This window comes from Malaclemys terrapin, chromosome 3 (genome assembly GCF_027887155.1).
Source record: "Malaclemys terrapin pileata isolate rMalTer1 chromosome 3, rMalTer1.hap1, whole genome shotgun sequence".
NCBI lineage: Eukaryota > Metazoa > Chordata > Testudines > Emydidae > Malaclemys > Malaclemys terrapin.
Window position 1 is genome coordinate 2,363,355 of NC_071507.1, and position 19,373 is coordinate 2,382,727.

Consider the following 19,373-nt stretch of genomic DNA (forward strand, 5'->3'; position numbering starts at 1 on the left):
CTGAACTGATATATTCAATCCAAATCTCTCGTCATGTCTCTGGGCATGCCCAGCAATAGGTCGCCCTGATTTTCCTTTTTCTGGACCTCTTTGGGCTCAGCAACAGGAAACCTGGAAATCCAGGGACGGGGAAGGCTCAGGGCTCCCCGGCTCACTACAGCAGAGCTGGGAGCTTGGAAGTCCTGGGATGTTGCTCCCGTGACAGCTCTGGGCCACGGACCCCAGTGCCGCAGCCTCTCAGGACAGCTGCAAGTGCAGCAGTGAAACTGACAAGAATATCAATTTCATTCAGCAGCTGCCAGTCCTGGGGAGCAAAGATCCCTTCAAAAACACCACGCGTCGGTGTTTCCCAGAATAGCTGGTTTGCGAGAACTTTCAGCTTTTTGAAATTTCTTGCCAATCGAAAATCAGAAGGTTTGGCCAGATCTAACCTTGAGCACCCCCTAAAGACTCTCAAACCTGAAGAAAAAGAATCTATTTTACTTTTATTTTTTTTTAATCTCATGATTTTTAAGCCAAATCTCTTGATTATTGAGGCCTGCATCATGATTTTTGCACACTTGAGATTGGCTGGGTCATTCAACTCGGAGGGGAAGCAGTACAAAAGGATGGATAAAATGGACAAACTTCTCAATTTTGACTGCTTCTCTGAGCTGAATCCAAACTGAAACTTTTTAGGTTCAAACCATTACTAGTTGAAAATAATCTTAATCCAAACTGAAGCAAAGACATATCCAGGAGAAGAGAATGCAGAGACATTTCTCTCTCTCATTACTCTAAGAGATCTATGATAAACACATCATGGAGTGTACCGAATATATAGATGCTTTAAATTATTCTCTTTGAACTAGTAGGGTTTTTTTTTTTTTAAATCCAATAAAAAGAACGTAAAGGATAATAAATAAAATAAAAATAATAATATCAAAAGTGGGTAGAGCACACGGCTGTGTCTGCTTTCGACTCCCGTAGCTAATAGAATTTATTACATCTGTGCTTCAGCTTCCTGGGGTTCTTAGGGAAGGTTATAGTTTCGTTTGACTGAAGAGAAGAGTAAATAGTTATATAAAATGGCTGAATGTGGCGTGACATGTCCCTTATTAGCCCCTCCTTTCACGAAGTTGGGGGGCGAAATGGTGGCTGCTTTGAAGTCAATGGAAATTTTGCCTTTGACTTCAGTAGAGCCAAGATTTCCTCTTGGGTCATTGTGAAGAATGCTTAAATGTCCATTTTCCGGATTTCTGTCTGCAATGCTCTGTCCGTCTGTTGACTCCACCGGTGTTCTCCTTGTGCAGCTTTATGGCACCGCATGAAAAGTTTCCTTTGGACTGGAAAGGAACCCAATGGCACCTTTTTTCTAGGGCAGACAAGGACAGCTCTCCACTCCCTTCAAAATCTGCAGAAATCCTACCGAAAAGGTACCTGTGTTATATGTTAAATCCTGCCTTGGGAAGCTGGAATTGTTCTTCATTTAAAGGAAGACAAAATAAGCCTGGTAAGTACCCGTTGTAACTACAATTTATGAGGTGGAGTGGAGGGACCCTGCAGCTTTTCTGTTTCACCAGCAGAAATGCGATTATAAAAGCTCACCCAAAAAGGCCCAGCCGGAATTCTTTGTGATCAGATGCACCCAGGGCAGGGACGGTGCTCAGCGATTCACTGATCTATTCAATTTGTTCTCCATACTCTTACCAGGAGGTTTCATAAGTACCGAGCAACGAAAGCAGGTTAATGCAGAGGGACTCCCCCTACTCACATGTTTCCACCCACTTCAGAAATTCTAGCTACAATCCCCTCCCCCAGCCAGGAAGAGTTTAGCACGGTTTTTGGATGACTGACAGAGGAGTCATGTTGCAAGTGTCTGAATACAGCGCAGGCTGCAAGCACAAAACCAAGACACCCCAAGTGTCGTTCCCAGCCACTCCACATCACCCCAAAGGGATGCAAAAGGAAGCCCAGAGAGAAGGTGCAACTGTGAAAAATCAGGAGCAGGCAACGCCACATACAGAAAACGTTACATTTCTCTGCTGCGGCCTCTCAAAGACTCTCATGTTCTTTGTTAGTCGTAGTCCTGGATGAACATGGCCGACAGCAACAAGCCTTGGGCTCCAGCCCACCCAGCAAAGAGACCGCGCTCTGTGAGCAATGGAATTGTAATCACGTCCCCTGAGAAAGGGATTCCCCCTGCACAGGCTGTCTGCCATTAACGTGCTTCTTCACTCGCAACTGCAAAACACACTCCGGGGCTGCTGCCTTTAGAGATCTCGGTCAGTATAAATTCCCTGGTTTAACACAGAATTACCCCTGACCCCACAACACCTCTGCAAATATTAGACATACGGGCGTTTGGAAGGATGGGTTTAGTAGCTAGCTGTATCCTACATGCCTTTTCCATCTTTCGGAAGGAAACGGCCTGGAGAGCCAAGCAGCATGGATTTGAAAATGAAGATCCCGCGTGTTTCTGTGCATGGACTTTCTTTTACGCCCCATCCCCGCCAAGGGCCCAGCTGGGGTTCGGAGTGAAATTTGGCCAGATTCAGAATGGTTTTATTCCAGCTGGCTCTGTCCTCTAGAGTCCATGTAAGCCGGAGCCAGGCGGGGGAGTTAGTGGCCTCTTTGCAGGTTTGTTCCTTGGAAAATTGATATCCGGCCCTTTGTGTGATACTCTAGCATCTAGTTTAGGCAGGGTGGGGGCGCGTCAAGGGTGCCGTGGTGGGACGGGCGCGAGGGAGCTGGGCTCCACTCTGGTGGTATAAACTCAGGCATGGCTGCAGAGCAGCTTGGACATATGGAGAGTTGGGGCCTTAGTCTGGGGCTACGGGCTTGATCCTTCAGGAGGTAACGAAGGGGAGTTTTTCCATTGCCTTGGATGGAAGCAGGCTTGGTGACTACCTGGATTTTGAAGTGCAATAGTTTTTTGTGAAGCTGCATCCTTCCCCTGGTTTTCGTTAACAGGGAAACATTTAGCTCATCACATTACAGCCCTTCTTGTATCTTTCCCCAGTCCTAGGTTACAATCCCACACATGCACACAAACAATGTGGTAAAAATAGTGACTAAAAAGTAGATAAAGGGTGGCAAATACTAACCTTGTAAAAGGAAATACTGTTTCACACTATATGTAATTAGACTGTGGAACTCACTGTCACAGGAAGTCAAGAATGAGCAAGCTTCAAAAAGGGATTGGACATGGATAAAGATAGCAAGAATATCCAGAGTTCTCATTAATGAGGATAACAATTCTGGAAGGGAGATTAAGCATCATGCTTCAGGGTTTAAGCCAGTCTCTAATTACTAGAGATCAGGAGGAAAGCCTCATGAGGGTTAGATTATCCCATGTCTGCTACTGCAGGACTCAAGCACCTTCATCTGGGGCATCTGGCACTGGGCACTGTCAGCGACAGGACGCTGAGCTAGGTTGGCTTTGGGTCTGAGCCCCTTGGCAGTTCCTATGTTTCTAGCTCAGGGGAAAACCTCCCCACTAAAAGCAAGATAATATCCAGTTAAGGGATCCTTGTTTAATGTGCATGAAGCCCCATATTCACCACTTTAACTGACGGGTGTTGCCTCTCAGTCTCCCGTCCACCTCCAACTGGTACAGTAGCACACTATGCATATCACATTACTCACCATCCAACTACACGAATGGAAATAAGTGAACAACAAACATTGAGCCTGGTTCTCGTTTACACTGAAGCCACTTTCCACTTCTCTAGCAGCGCAAAGGGGCCGCCAAGGGCGTTAAATATACGTGATTCTCACTCTGAGGTCCCCTGACGCTGCCAGAGTGGGGTGAATGAAACTCACTATGACGCCACTGTTACAGAGTCACTTTCAAAGCTCTGACTTCACTGCAGAGTTAATTCAGGCCCGAGCACCCAGGTTAGTCTAGCCCAGGTGCAAATGGCCACACTACAAAGCCACACTCAAGTTCCTGTGTCCTCACGACTGCTGCGCTCAGCCGTGCATGTCACTAGGACTCCTTGGGGGCACATCCCATGGTTCTTTGTGCCGAGCCGTTATAGGATTCTTTCCCAGTGAATTGTGGGAGGACTTGTCCGTTTTTCTGGGCACTGCCGGAGTTGGGGGTGGGCACTGGAGGACCATCAGCATTGGAGTGGTTTAGCCTGCGTCCTCAGTGCAAAGTGGGCAGACTACCCCCCAAGTGAAAGCTTCACAGACGCTCTAGCTTGTAGCCCCAGCTGGGTCCGGTAGCACCACCAAACTCATGTCAGAGGGTTGTGGGGGGGGACCGGAGCTGGGTTAGGGACAGCATCCGCGTAAGAGCCCGGTTTAACTACGCAGTGAAGACAGACCCTTCCCCAACAGAGTCACTGCCAGACAAGAGCTAGTAAACAAACAAGCAAAATCTTTCAGACAAGTAGCGAACAGAAACGGTCTAATCTAGAAGAACTGAAATTTAAACGGCGTCTTCATTTGAGTTAATGTATTTAATCATTTTAGTCTGTGGACCAGATTATTAAAGATATTTAGATGCCTAAAGATGTAGATGGACACCAATCTACACCAGTCAGTACCTAAATACCTTTAAAAATCAGGCCATATATCACCACCGCATTACCACAGCCCATAAGATCTGGATGTCGTTTGTCCCAGCTGCCCTGCTTCTTACCCACAACCTGCAGCATCAACACTGGGAAAACAAAACATCCTGAATTTAGTTTCGTTCAAATGAAAAAATAATAATAATAAAAGGAAAGGAAAGAGGAAGTGTTTGACTTTGAGTTCCTGAACAGAGCTCCCAGGAGGCGAAGCACGGTTACGCTATGATCCCTTTGGCACATGGACCAATGACAGGACAGCCAGAAGGCACTCATTTCAGGTTTCATTCGACTCTGCTACGTTTGGGACGGGACTGCTGTGAGTGAAGAAAATGACACACTCGAAGCCCAAGAACTTTTGCAGTTTGTACGCAGTTCTCCCCCCCGCCCACGCTTTTTTTGGCATGTGATTTAATTTACATTGTTAGGAGGTACATTACTGATACAAAACACACTGTTAAGTGTGGGTATAGGCAGCAGGGTTTTATTTTTTTCTGAAAGGAGATGCATAAACCTGAATTGTGGCTCCAGCAAACAAGAATTACTCTTAATGAGCTGTCAAGAAAATACTGGCTGATCTACAATTTGGCAGGCACTACAGCCTCTATTATAACTACCCAGGACTGCAGCAACATGACACTGGAAGCTTTTTTATTGGATGAATAACGAACTGCTGAGTGAAGAGCACAAAGTATTAGAGAGAAAAAGAGAGAGAGTGTGTGTGTGGATGTGTGTGTGCGTGCACAAGCTCGGGTGTATGGCATACTAGAGATACACGTGTGTTACATACACACATGTGAAAGCAGAGAGACACAGAGTCAGTAATGCTGCCCCAGACTCTGAGCTGGGGCTGAGTTTTAAGAGAGTTTAAGAACTGCTCTGTCGGGAAAGGTGGCTTTATACAGACAGTGGAGCAAATGTGGTTGTAGACAACGTGGGGTGGCCCCTCTGGCCAGTAAGTCCACTCCAGAAGCACAGCACAGTACCAAAGCCAGTTTTCCCGGCTGGAGCAGGACTGCTTGTGAGAGGATCATTAGTTAATGCTGATTTTCCTCAGAACACTGGGGAAATTCCAAAAGACTGGAGGAAAACTAACATTGTACCAGTTTTCGAAACGGGTAAACGGGATGACCTGGGTAATTATAGGCCAGTCAGTCTGACATTGATCCGAGGCAAGATAACGGAGCAGCTAAAACAGGACTCAATTAATAAAGAATTAAAGGAGGAGAATATAATTAATGCCAATCAACAAGGGCTTATAGAAAATAGATCCTGTCAAACTAACGTGATTTTTTTTGATGAGACAAGAAGTTTGGTTGATAAAGGGAATAGTATTGATGTCATATATTTAGACTTCTGTACGGGGTTTGACTTGGTACCTCATGATATTTTGATTTAAAAACTAGAACAATAGAAAATGAACATGGCACACATTAAAAGGATTAAAAGCTGGCTAACTGATAGGTCTCAAAATGTAATTGTAGACGGGGAATCATCATTGAATGGGTCTGTTTCCAGTGGGGTCCCACTAGGATCAGATCTTGGCCCTACGCTGTTTAACATTTTTATCAATGACCTGGAACAAAAAATCATCACTGATAAAGTTTGCAGATGACACAAAAATTGGGGGAATGGTAAATGATGAAGAGGACAGGTCACTGATACAGAGCACAAGCAAACAATGTGTGTTTTAATATGGCTAAATGTAAATGTATACACCTGGGAACTAAGAACGTAGTCCACTCTTACAGGATGGGGGAAGCAGCGACTCCGGAAAAGTCATGGGGGTCATGGAGGGTAATCAGCTGAACATGGAGCTCCCTGTGTGATGCCATGGCCAAGTAGGAGGAGAGAGGTTATTGACCTCTGTATTTGGCATTGCTGTGACCACTGCTTAGAACACTGTCCAGTTCTGGGGCCCACAGTTCAAGAAGGATGTTGATAAACAGAGGAGGGTTCAGAGAAGAGCCGTGAGAATGATGAAAGGACTGGAAAACCTGCCTTACAGTGGTAGACTCAAGGAGCTCAATTTATTTAGTGTAAGAAGGAGAAGAGTTAAGAGGCGGCTTGACATACCTGGGGGAAATATTTAAGAATTGGCTCTTCAATCTAGCAGGAAAAGACCCAATGGCTGGAAGCTGAAGCTAGACAAATGCAGACGGGAAACGAGACAGACATTTTTAACGGTGAGAGTAAGTACCCATTGGAACAGTTTATCAAGGGTCATCGTGGATTCTCCATCACTGACCATTTTTAAACCAAAATTGGACGTGTTTTCCAAAAGCTCTGCTCCAGGAATTGCTCTGGGGCAGTTCTCTGGCCCGTGTGACACAGGAGGTCAGACTAGACGATGACAACGGCCCCTTCTGGCCTGGGAATCTATGCTTGGTGCAGCTCAGCAGTAGTGGGGGAGAAGGGTGCAAAGGCAGATAGTAGATGCCAATACATCCACTCTCACTTCCCCAAACCTGCCACGCTCCTGGGCCAGTCCCGGACTGTCAATTAGAGCAGCCTCAGGGATGTTCTATGTTCTGCGGGCTGCCAGCAGCCCTGAGCGGCGGCTCTGGCTGGCAGGGATCACCAGAGAATATGGAGGCCCCAGTCAAGGCCTTTTTCCGAAGTGTAGCTACGGGCCTGGGGAGGTGATGTAGGAGCAGGTACAGCAGCGTATGCCACTCAGGGTTTCCTCTTACAAGCAGTCCTGCTCCAGCCGGGAAAACTGACTTTGGTACTGTGCTGTGCTTCTGGAGCGGACTTACTGGCCAGGGGGGCCACCCCACGTTGTCTACAACCACGTTTGCTCCACTGTCTGTATAAAGCCACCTTTCCCGACAGAGCAGTTCCCAGGGTGTTCTCATTATGTGCACAAAGCCAGAGCATGGCGTAAGCAGCTGCAAACATCAGATGCCACTTACTTCTACGGCTCCCACAATGGCAGTGCCTGAGCACTGCCCAACTCCTCTGGGTATTTACCTTCAGAGACCTCGCTCTTATCCCATTCTACAGATGGGAAACTGAGGCAGAGAGAGAGACAGGGCTAGATGCACAAGGGGATTTAGGCACCTAACCTCCCACCCAGCTGCTACCTTGCCCTGCAGGTGCCCAAATTCCCTACATGCTTACGGTCCCGCTGGCAAAGTCCCCTTGGCACCTAAATGTCTCCTGGTGGCCTCCATCCAGCCCTGGTGGGATGCTCAGACTCGGTGCTTTCCCTGCCTGTCTTGTGTGCAGGGCCCAACTGAGGAGGCCGTCTCCGAGCACACCTGCTGGGTCGGGCCCTGCACAAGCGGAGGTGGTGGTGCTCTTTCACCCAACAGCCCCAGGGCTAGAGCGCTCCTGCAGGACTTGGATTCAGGTCCCTGTTTAGCATCAGAGGGGATTTGAACCTGGGACTCCCAGGCTTAGGGGACTGACTCCAGGAGAGGGCTCATGGCTGTGAATCCCAAGCAGAGGCCAGTGCCTCCCCCATCTTTGAGGGTCAAGGATTAGGCCCCATCCTACTCCTCAGCTTCCCCCACTGCCTCGCTTAGCAGCTCCCTGCTCAGCGGGCTGGCTTCTCTGGATCCCGCTCCCCAGGCATCATCCAGGAGCCTGTCCCAGCCAGGGGCTGCAGATTCCAGTGGGCACCAGGTGCCTAAAAAGTTCAGCATCGAAGCACTGAGCCTAACGATTAGTCCACACCACAAAGCTTTGCTGGCACCACTGTCCCCCCATCCCGGCCAACACAACTCTGCCAGCAGACCCGCTGGGTAGACACAACCATGCAAGTGCTCCTCTCGGCACCGCTGATGTCCCCCAGGGAAGCGGTGTAGCCATGCCAGCGTCCACTGCCCCTGCACGAGCAGGCTGTGCCAGCAAAGCGTCTGCCGCGCAGACTCACCCTTATCAGTCTTTCCTTTTGCGGCTCTAGTCCTAAGTGACATCCCCAGGCCCACCCAGAGCAAAGAACTGGACCAAGGTCTCCGGGTTCCTAGGCCAGCGTCCCAGCCCCAGGACCACCCTCCCTCCCTCTGCAGAACCCATTCCGAGCGGCATTATGTGGGGAGGCCGGCGGCTGCCCACTGAAATGCCAAGCAGGGCCCTCAACCATCCCCGGGGAAGTGGTGGATAAACGATACGGTGCCCACAGCGTCTCACAGCCCAGCAGCTTCCCCGGGACGCTGACCGAGCGCTGCCATTAGCTAGACAGCCCTGGAAACACAGCCAAGAAAGCAGGACGCCTGCCAGCCTCTGAAAGGGAGGCCAGCTTCTGGCCGGGTTCCTTCAGCGCAAGGAGTGTCAAGGCAGAAAGTCAGCAGCAATGGGAGACGTTTACAGTTCTTGCCCTAGGAACGGGGGGAGGGAAAAAACAGCCCATCTATTTACAGTGTCTCCCCAGCTGGTGTGAACCCACCCAGCTCCACTGAAGAGAATGGGGCCAGATCCCATTCTCTAGTTACATCGGCAGAGCTCCAGTGAAATCAGTAGAGCGGAGCCCCAGTTGGTGTAAATCAGCATCGCTCCACTGAAGCGAATGGGATTGCTGCTGATTTCCACCAGCTCAGGATCTGGCCCATCATACTAGCTGAATTGCACTCTGTAATGGTCTCTGCTCAGTGACCAAACTCCCACAAACACCAGGTGCACACAGAAGCTGGGCACGCTACGCAGCTGCTGCAGGGGGGCACGCTGGCTGTTGTGCACAGGGCCATGGAATGTAAACAGTTCAGCGACACGGCTGAGACACGTCCAAGGCAAATGAAGAGCCACATCTGGCCTCTGCAGGAGCCTTTCAACACAGGAGTTTGTATTAAGTATTGATTCGTGTTCACTCATGGGCTGGCATCGAAAGAAAATTAAGTCACACTTAGGAAGGAGCAGACATGTGACATTCCTCCCCACTAACCCCAACGCTGAACTTCCTGGCATTTGGGAGCCTTCTGACATTCTTTTCAGTTGTTTGTGCTTTGAATCGGGATTTTCAAAGCTGCTTACGAGCTTCAGGTGCCCGAGTCCCATTCGTTTCGACCTTTGGCTAAAACACCCACCTAAGCAACCAGCTGGCAATTGGTTTGTAGAAAAGTCTATAAACCTACCCAGAATTTATAAGGATTCATTATTGACAATATCAGGCATCAGAGGGGAGCAATACTTTTTGAATATAATTCAAGGAAAACCCCTTTTAAAAAAACAATTTTTACTTCTACAGGGGAGGGGGAAAACCCTTGTTTGCTTTAAAAGAAACAATGAAAAAAAGAAAAATCACAAAACACAAATACCACAAACCAGAAAGTTGAATTACAGCATATGGGGTCTGGAGCCTCCGGCCAGGCTCCAGGCCTCCTCTAACTCCCTATTCCTCCCTTTGCAACCAAACTTCGCCAGCTTGCTCTGCTCTGCAGCAGTCCTCATAAAGGACCTTTGATGCTCATTTGCATCAAGCCACAGGCATCCTCTCTATTGTGAGAATCAAAACACACACACACACACACAGGATAAGATTGTAAAACACAAACCACCAATTTATCAAAACATCGGGCACCTCAGAATTCAAAAATAAATGAGCAGTCCGTGCACACCAGTTTTTAAGGGGCGATCACATGCACTTCAAGAAGCCCCACTTTAAAGTCTGTGTGGAGAGCGAGGCGACCAGGTGGGTGGGGAAGGGAAGGATGTTATGAAGAACATTTAGTGATTCACCCTCTCAAGCACCCAAGTGCCTACCTCTGATTGCAATACACATTTAGACACAAGCAGCTTGATGCAACATTCGTCACTGTGCAGTGATCTGCATCGACTACCCCAGAAATGAATGAGCCAATTGGTGACTGCAGAATTCATTAGGAAATGTGCTGCCTGAATATGTTTTGCTCTAGAAGGTACTTTATTATAGGAGGGTCACAGGAACAAAAAGGGTTTAAAAAGGAGAAATAGATTTGATGCCTTGTCTAACTCAATAGAGGATCCCTGTCTCCTTGGGGTATTAAAGGAGTTTCATCTCATAACTGCAATCCATTTTATACTCTCCCCTCCCCCCGAACTAATTTTACTGCTGATTTGTATGCAACTGTTAGCTTTATTTCTTTTTCCAAAATACAGTGAAACCAATTTTCTACTAGCCTTTTCTAGTGAGCCCCAGCCTAAACTAGCTACTTCCAGACTCCGACGTTCCAATGCAGAGACTGACTTGGGGCCCAAATTCAAGTCCTCTGCCCTGTGTTAAAAGGGCTTTGCCCAGGAGATTGAGTTGTACATACACAGCCCCAGTGCAGCCACTCCTACAGCCTTGTGCTCTCCTTAAGAGTAAGGGAAACGCCCAGTGGCCACAAATAGTTTTGGACTGACTCAATATGCTCCCCTAGTTTGATCTAGCCCACATCCCAGCTTACACCATCTGTATTACTCATGCAACCAAAATGCCATGAGAGTTGAAGTCAATTAGCGTTTTGGGGCACAAATTCCTAAGATAAGGCCCAGGTAAGTTTATGAGCTCATGCTCTATATGTCAGCATCATATCTATATTATATCAAATGCAGCATTATATCTACTCTCGCTCCACACACAGGTACGGCACAGTTTTCTCTGCAAACATTCAGGGGTGAAGGACAGGAGCTGGTTATGGGCCTCTCATATATCTGGGCGAGGAAAACGGCTTTGCTCAGTGGAATACATCCAAAATAAAACCCAAACCCTATTTTTCTGAGCAGTTTCCTAATTTAAAATCATGTCTGCAGAATATAGGAGTGTACATATGATAAATTAACTCCCTCCTCCCCCATGTTATGTGATGTACTCAGACTTCCAGCAGCTGAGAATCTGGCCCAATTGTATTTTTTGAATGCGGAAAACAGCTAAGGTGGTCTCTTTGTACATTCATCACACGGTGATATTTTTAGACACATACCTCTTCTGATCTCAGCGATGTCTGGACAGTGGGAAAGTAATCATTGTGCTGGGGAGCCCACAGCTTGCATTGTATGATGCAACCGAACGTAATGTGGCTCTATCTCATCTGGATAAGCTGAAAAAGAAAAGGCCTGGAGTGAAAAATCTATTTTCAAATCATGTGTTCACTTTTAAAGGGGCCAGAAGCTGTAACTCTGTGCGGTGGAACCTAGACGTTCGATCAGTACTCCAATAGCACTGAGAGGTCTCACCCAAGATCAGGGTCTCACGGTGCTAGCCTAGACTACATACAAACACACAGCAAGAGATCATCCCTCCCCTGAGGAGCTCACAATCGAAATCGACAATACAGACACAGGGTGGGAAGGGAAGCGGAGAGAGAGGAAGAGACTTGCCCAAGTCCACCCAGCAGGGCAGAGTCAGGAATAGAACTCAGGGCTCGAGTCCCGGTCAGGTGCTTCCAATATCACGGTGACTAACACTACTCTACTTCACTTGGACCACTACGCTCCGCAAAGGAGGGCGAGTGTCATTATTCCCGTGTTAAGTTGAGGCAACCCACTGTACCGTGTTCCTCCCAGTGAACCAGCAGAGTAGAAAAAGGAAATATAAATTAGAACATCGGGGTGGGATTGGCGCCCTAAGAACACCTGTGATAGGTGGCATGGCAGAGAGACCTGTGCTTCAGGCAGGCTGAGCACAAGAGCCCATGTACTGTTTGCCATTCCAGACATCAGTTCTCCTGGATTCGCCTTCTTCCCACAGAGCCTGCAGCAGCTCCATTACATTTTTAAAATGAATTTTTTAATTTATTAAATATGCAAACACCACAATCTGTCTGGCAGCTCCAACTTCATTTACTGCAGGTCATTTGAGAACCAAGGTGACCTCTGAGGCAAAGACACCAAGGGCCACCCTCACGATGGCTGGAGAGAAAAGCGTATAATAAAACCCCGCTAAGCCCTCAGTAGTGTGGACTGCCTCATGCAGGGGAAGACTGCCAGCTTCTTTTAAGAAAGGCTTTTCCCAATAACTTCCCTTGGGTCCTTCTGGAGATTCTCTGATTCCAATAGTCTTTGCGGTGACACCAGAATGGCCCTTCTGCAAGGTTTCATTGGTCTGGCAGAGAAAATTTTGGCTATTGCAGCTACAAGGAGAATTGACCAGATTGTTGCAGCTAGTTGGCGTCAGTACAAACACCTCACGACAGGAACGTACCGACCCCGCAGAGCATCGGCCTTTGAGAGCAGACCCTCAAAACAAGGACCTCAACCCCACGGGTAGACATGCCTCAACACTAATGAGACCAAAGTAGTCAATCCACGACAAGGGCTTAATTTCCAATGGCCCAACAGACACGAGCGTGTGCGAGGTGGAGAGGGGAGCAGCTACGGAGCTAGCTGGCTTCACCTCAGGTTCGTCATAGTGGCCAAAGAATCCGGAGAGACGGCCAAGGATGCGTCACCCTCACAATTGCTGGTACCACTGAGCGCGATCAACCTCAAATGCCTCCACGGTGATCTCGGCAGCTAACTCACTCAGGTGTTTTTGGAATTCCCACGAGGCGCCTATCTGCATCGTTAGGGGCCTAAAGACCTTTGTAAATTAGACCCTAGGGCCTAACCCTATTTTCAAAAGTGAAAATGGGCTTTAGGAGCCTTTGAAAATTTTATACCTAAGTCCTACCCACCACACCATTGAGAGAATGCCTTAGAAGATCTGGGCTCCCATCTCTCATGCGGGTTTCTGTTCAGCACAGAGCTGGTCTGGCAGCACTACTGCCTGCTCTATTAGCGGAGAGTCCAAATCAAGCAGAGGGAAGGGGGCAAGAGACATCAGAGATGGCCTCACTCCAAAGTCTGGAGTCCTGAGGGATAGAGAGACAAGAACTGCCCAGCATTGGGCTGAAGACGCTCCCTGCTAGGGTGACCACATGTCCCGATTTTATAGGGACAGTCCCGATTCATGTGTCTTTTTTCTTATATAGGCTCCTATTACCCCCCACCTCCTGTCCTGATTTTTCACATTTGCTCCCTGGTCACCCTACTCCCTGCTAGTGAGACAGATACTCTCCACCCTCTCTTTGGGTTTATTTTCAGTGTGGTTCACTTTGGAACGCTCCCATCCTGGCTAACTCTGTGACCTATTGTTACAAGCAGTGTTTATAAATAATTTTCAAATAGCCCTTAAAGGACGTGAAGCGTCTTGAACACAAAAGGGCACTCACTCACGAAAGCTTATGCTCCAATACATCTGTTAGTCTTAAAGGTGCCACAGGACTCTCTGTTGCTTTTTACAGATCCAGGCTAACACGACTAACCCTCTGATCTGTGACCTATTGTGAGTGAGAACCGGGGGGGAAACAAGAGAGCCGAGGTGGGACCAAGAGCCCTTCCGCTTTGGTGCAATCCGATTGGCGCTTCTGCCTGCTTGTCACCTGATTAGAACAACCGGCCCCCCAGCTCTAGAGTGGCGTACCCGGAAGCGTCCAATCGGAATGTCCCGCCACTCCAGAGACAGAAGCAAGTATCCCAAATCCTATCCCTGCCTTATTTAGGTCTGCTCCAGAAAGCCCTTTTGTGTTCAAAACGCTTCACGTCCTTTAAGGGCTATTTGAAAATTATTTATAAACACTGCTTGTAACAAGCCCAGCCACGCAATTTAATATTCCCCTTAATGAAGGCTCCATTCCTTTCTTTTTCTCTTTCCCCCTAAGGAGCAAATAATAATGTTTGTTCATGGAAAAATACATTGTAAGGGATCATTGCCATGCAATCATATGCACATCTGTTCTTAACAGGTTTCAGCTGAAACTACTGAAAATATACATAGGTCTACTTATGTGGAACAACTTAAATATGATAAGATTACAATTTGGAGGATAACAATGTGTTTAGCTATGGAAAAAGTAAGCCCCTTTCTAAACCCTCTTTCCACACACAATCATAACTTTTTACCACATATGTTGTCAAGGGGACAACATTTGTTGAGGATTAAGAAAGAACCCAGCATTGCAAGATTAGTGGCAAACAAACTCAAGATGTTCTAACATCTTCCCCACGAGCATTTAACTCCTGCATTACTATGTAATTACGAGTGATAGCCAGCCCTACCACTCCCCAGCCATTAAGAATGAGCAAAGAAAAGGCTCTAAAAAGCCCAATTTGGTGCTGCCACCACAATGTGGTTGGGATCAGGGGCGCGGGGAGGGGGAAGACTTTCTTCTTCCAGCGTGATTCCCCCCAATTCTGCACTAACATTCGCTTTGGGATTCACAAACAGAACTTGGCACTGGACAATAAGGCGGCGCACCAGGAAGCAGCAGTATTAAAAATGTGCCATCAGAGAGCATCAGCTAAAATTAGCATCTGACAAGTCCTCTAAGGAAACGTGACATTGTCAGTGGGTTTCTCATTTCCCACTACACCCTGCTGGGGTATTCACCTGTTTTATTAAATAAAAAATGTCCCTAATTTAACAAGCTGCACAGTGGAAAACAATAGCAAACGACGGTTTCATTATAGCTGGATTTGTGGAGCAAAGCAATTATGGTGTAGCTTGTACTTTCATTCAGGGATATTTTTAAATTCCTCTTTTTTTACATTAACTTGTTAAGGCGATTGTATGTTTTCAAGGCAACTATGCAAGCAAATTTTAAGTCGCTACCCAGTACTCTCCTTAATATATGAAATGCCATGTCCTAAATTTCTTTGTAGGAAAACTTTTGAGATGCACAATGTCGGAGAGCCCACTCACACAGGCACTGTTTGGAAAAGAAGGCAAGTAACTAGGTGTCTTGGGAACTCTGACCTCCAAGCTCCTGAACGGTCATTTGCCAGAGTTCGACCATGCTGGGGAGACATGGTCTTTCAGGTGTGCAATCATTAGTGCTGAAAGGAAGCTCTGGTGGCTCACCTTTCCCATCGCCCGGCATTGTGCCACAATTGATTTCCTTATCCTGAAGCCGTCCCTGATAGATGGGGCCTGTCAAATTCACGGCCTCCTCATGCAGCCTCTTCCATTCGACTCACTCATCTAATGACTAGGAGGATTTCCCCATATCTCTAATCCTAAAGGTTTGCTGCTGCATTTTAGGTCCAGTTTTTCCTTCTGGTTCTGCCTTTGTTGACTAATAAGGCTAACTGCTCCCTGGTCTCTCAGTCACAGCACCTTCTATACTGATAGGCAGTTACTGTGTCTCCTTGCTGTGTTCTTTTTTCTGCACTCAACACGGTGAGCTCCGAGGGCGCAGTTCTCATTTCCATGGCTCAGTGCAGGCATGGAGGGTGCGGAGCGGGCTGCTAGCCACTGGATAAGCTAGAGCAGCCTTTTGTTCCACTGCCAATGGCCCTTAATAGCCAGAGCACAGCACGGCTATCTCCAGGCCACCTTCCCCCTTAGCCACACCCCCAAAATCCATCCAATGCTACGTCATTGTAGCCATCATGGTCCCAGGGTATTAGAGAGAAAAGATGGGTGAGTCATACCTTTTATTGGACTGACTTCTGTTGACAAGACATTGGCCCAAGAAAAGATAAGACATGATCTCACCCACCTTGCCTTTCCATTGCTAAGGGCTGTCATGGGGCAAGGGTGTGTCATAAAGCCAACTCTCTCAAATCTGCATCATCCAGGAAACTCCCCACACTGAGATCTTCCCTGGGTGAGAAGACTGACTGATTGCCCCAGGCTGTCAGAAAGCCACAGGGTGAGGGAGCATCTACCACAAAATCTTTCTGCACAACTTTTGCTTTGCAACTTCTTCCATGGTTTGGTGAAATTCTCCATTTCTGGATTCTATTGCAGACCTGCAAGCATAGTACTCCCGGCCAGGTCTGAGTAGTGCCAACCAGAGAAGGGGAGTAGTCACTGTTCACGATTATCCTTAACTTGCATTAAAGCATTTGCTTTATATTGTGCCTAACTGCAAAAATAGCCCCAGTGCTTCCCAATAAAACAAATACAAAGAAAGACCTTCTAAAATGACTTCTGCTTTGGAGTGCCTCCATTTTTGGCTGTCCATCGTGAGTGGATTTGGAGACACTAGGGGAATGGACAGTAGCAGGTGACATTTCACTTGGATAAACAGAAGGTGAAATATATTGGCTGAAATACTGGAGTCCAAGATTTCCTATTCCAGATGGATTCTGCAAATTGAGAGCTTTTTTGGAAAAAAGACTTGAGTCCTTGTGGACAGATTTCAGTAGTTACTAACACAAACACAATGCTCAAGTGCAATAGGGAAAAAAAGGTAAAATAGAATACATAAACTAGGATAGTGACATGTTGTACATTAAAGATGGCTTTTCGCTTATCTGGTTCCAGATTTGATTATCTCATGTTAAGAAAGCTGTTGCTGAGATCGAAATAGCCCAGCGAAGGGCAACAAGGATCATCAGAAGTGTGTTGGGAATTATGTATATTAGGAGAGATGAAAATAGCTAGGATTATTTAACATAAAAAGGAGAACTGGAGAGAGATACGATGAAGGGATTCCAAACAATAAAGGGTAGAATGACAATTGATCAGTTCATTCCCTTTTTGTCCTGTCTCTAAGTATGAAAAACATGCAACTTGATGAAATTAAAGAGTAGTAAAAATCAGGCCAGTATAAAGGAAACACTTTACCCCGAGTAGAATAACCCTGTAGGATTCATTGCTGCTGGCGATGACCGGACACACGCTGCAGATGAGCTTACAAAAGGACCCCCACATTACTTCATGCCCACTAGGTCTAGCTGTGCAAGCTCTGACAGCAAGGAGAACAAAATATCCTTCTCAATCAAAAAGAAACATCTCTCCCTCTTCCCCCATCACGTCCACAATTACAGCATTATTAGTATTTACCATTTATAGGGCGGTAGCTTCAAACCAGATCCAGCCCTTATTGTGTAGGGTGCTGTACAAACATATGATAAACAACAGCCCCCGCCCCAAAGAGCTTACAATAGTGTCTGAACAGATGAGTTCCCATGGTCCTCTCCAGGGTGCACACAGCACAGAGCCCAGAAGGACAAAGGCCTGGTCTGGGATAGTAAATCTTTTCTTCTTGTTATTGACTGGATGGTCGCGCCGTAGCTAACTTGGTTCACTTTGTGGCAGTATCTGTACCTCGCAGCACTCTGTATAACAACAAGCCGTGATGTTCTGCTCTCACTCAGGGTCAATCTGAAACTCCCCAGCAAGCCCAGGGGAAGTCCCCAGGATTACAGCTCCCTGCCCTCAGCAGTCCTCTGAGTCCCTTTCAAAGCAACGAGAGGCCCCTGATCCACGCCACGTCACTCTCCCTTCCTTCAAAGGCTCTTTGCCCCACACCCCCTCTCAGAGAGTGCTGCCCATGGTGTCGTCCTGCCATGGCTCTGCCCTACCACTCGCCCAGCCCCGGCCTGGGGGGGTCGGGGGTCAGAGCACAAGCTCAGATCCCTTCAGGACCGTTTCTTGTGCTGGTTCGGGGCTACATTTCCCTCCGGACTTCTGCTGGCTCCATTAATAGCCTCGACTTGGCCGTCTCCTTGGTAGATTTATGGGACGCTGCGATCAGTGAAATGGGCACCAAGAATGGACATTTCCTTCTTCTAGAGCTCAGACTTTATGCATTCAACTCCTTCACTTTTTTTTTTTTTAAAAACAGGCTGAATATTTACACAAATGTTTGAGGTCATTAAGAAGGGCAGTTTTCAAATGCTTCATGCCCATTTGCAGTCTGAGCACGGTCTCCTGGCCAGTGCCTCGTTCCTTAACCCTTACAACACTGGCATTTTCCACACTGCGACTCCCACGGCCGCACAGGACAGTTTACATTGCCTGTCGTCCGCCCGCCCGCCACTGGGGTTAATAAGAGAAGCCTATGACCAGAGTCACGGCAGGATATATTTAACGTACAGTAAGCAAAACAAGCAAAAAACCAAAACAAACAGAGCTATATAAACAGACCACAGATGAGAGCACAGTGGAATTTGGCATAATTCATTACAGTAAAGGGAGAAAATAGATCGAGTTTCACAAAGTATCATTCTGATTTTGGTTTGGCTTTGATTTAAGAATCGGCTCTGGGGAAGCTGGCACTGAATTCTAGTGACGGTCCTTTGTTTCCAACTCCCAACGGTCGGTTAATCTCCCTCCCAGCAGGGGGAGACAGACCGGACGTCGAATAAATATAGCTCAAGAAATCTTTTGGAACGAGGGTTTGATCTGGCTGCCTGGATGAATCCACGCTCCGTAGCTGTGGAGTCACAGCCTGGGTCAGCGGTGGTGCACAGAGAGGCGTCAAGCCAGCAGGAATCCCGGGGGGAAGGGGAGGGGAGAGGATCCCCATTGACACCGGCTGGGGAGCACCCACCAGACAGCAGTCCCTAGGCTGCCTGCCCCGTGGCCAGTGCAGGAGGAGGCTTGGCCCAGAACAGAGAAAAGCCAGGGTGAGACTCAGGTTTACAGCTGCATCTGAGGCCCAGGAAATGGAAGTTGCTTCCCAGCCAGCCGAGGAGGTACTCGGACAAGACCCCCAGCATGAGAGAGTCCAGCTGCCCGAAGCTGCCCCAGCCCAAGGCAGTGGCCTGTACAGTTCTCTTCCCACGTGAGATTGGCTGGCGAATGGAGAGTCTCTCCTCCGTCAAAGGGCATTGGCAAGAAGCGTGCCTCCCCCCGCTCGCTCACACACTCGTTGACGCTGCTTGTCGGCTCTTCTGCACTGGGACGGTGCGACTCGCACGGAGCCCTGCGCGGACAAGCAAGTAGAGGGACTGCTCCTGTGATCCCCCCGTGGGCAGGCTGCCCCGGGGTAGGGAGGATCTTTGCACACAGCCTGCTGGTCCACACAGGCGGATAACATTTGGGCCCTAGGTTTGTACAGAGCCTGACACCATGCCCACTCGGGGCCCCCACGTGCTACCGGAGCACACCAGCAGCAGCAACAGCGGGTCAGCGGCTGC

General features: G+C 47.9%; 1 long non-coding RNA gene across 1 annotated transcript in view; it reads right to left on the reverse strand.

Moving 5' to 3' along the window:
• The window catches only part of LOC128834731 (uncharacterized), a 267,719-nt gene that overhangs the window by 176,044 nt on the left and 72,302 nt on the right, over window positions 1-19,373 (reverse strand). Inside the window, exon 2 of the long non-coding RNA XR_008444477.1 lies at window positions 11,444-11,560. This is a non-coding gene — a long non-coding RNA (uncharacterized LOC128834731). The remainder of the gene's footprint in view (window positions 1-11,443; window positions 11,561-19,373) is intronic.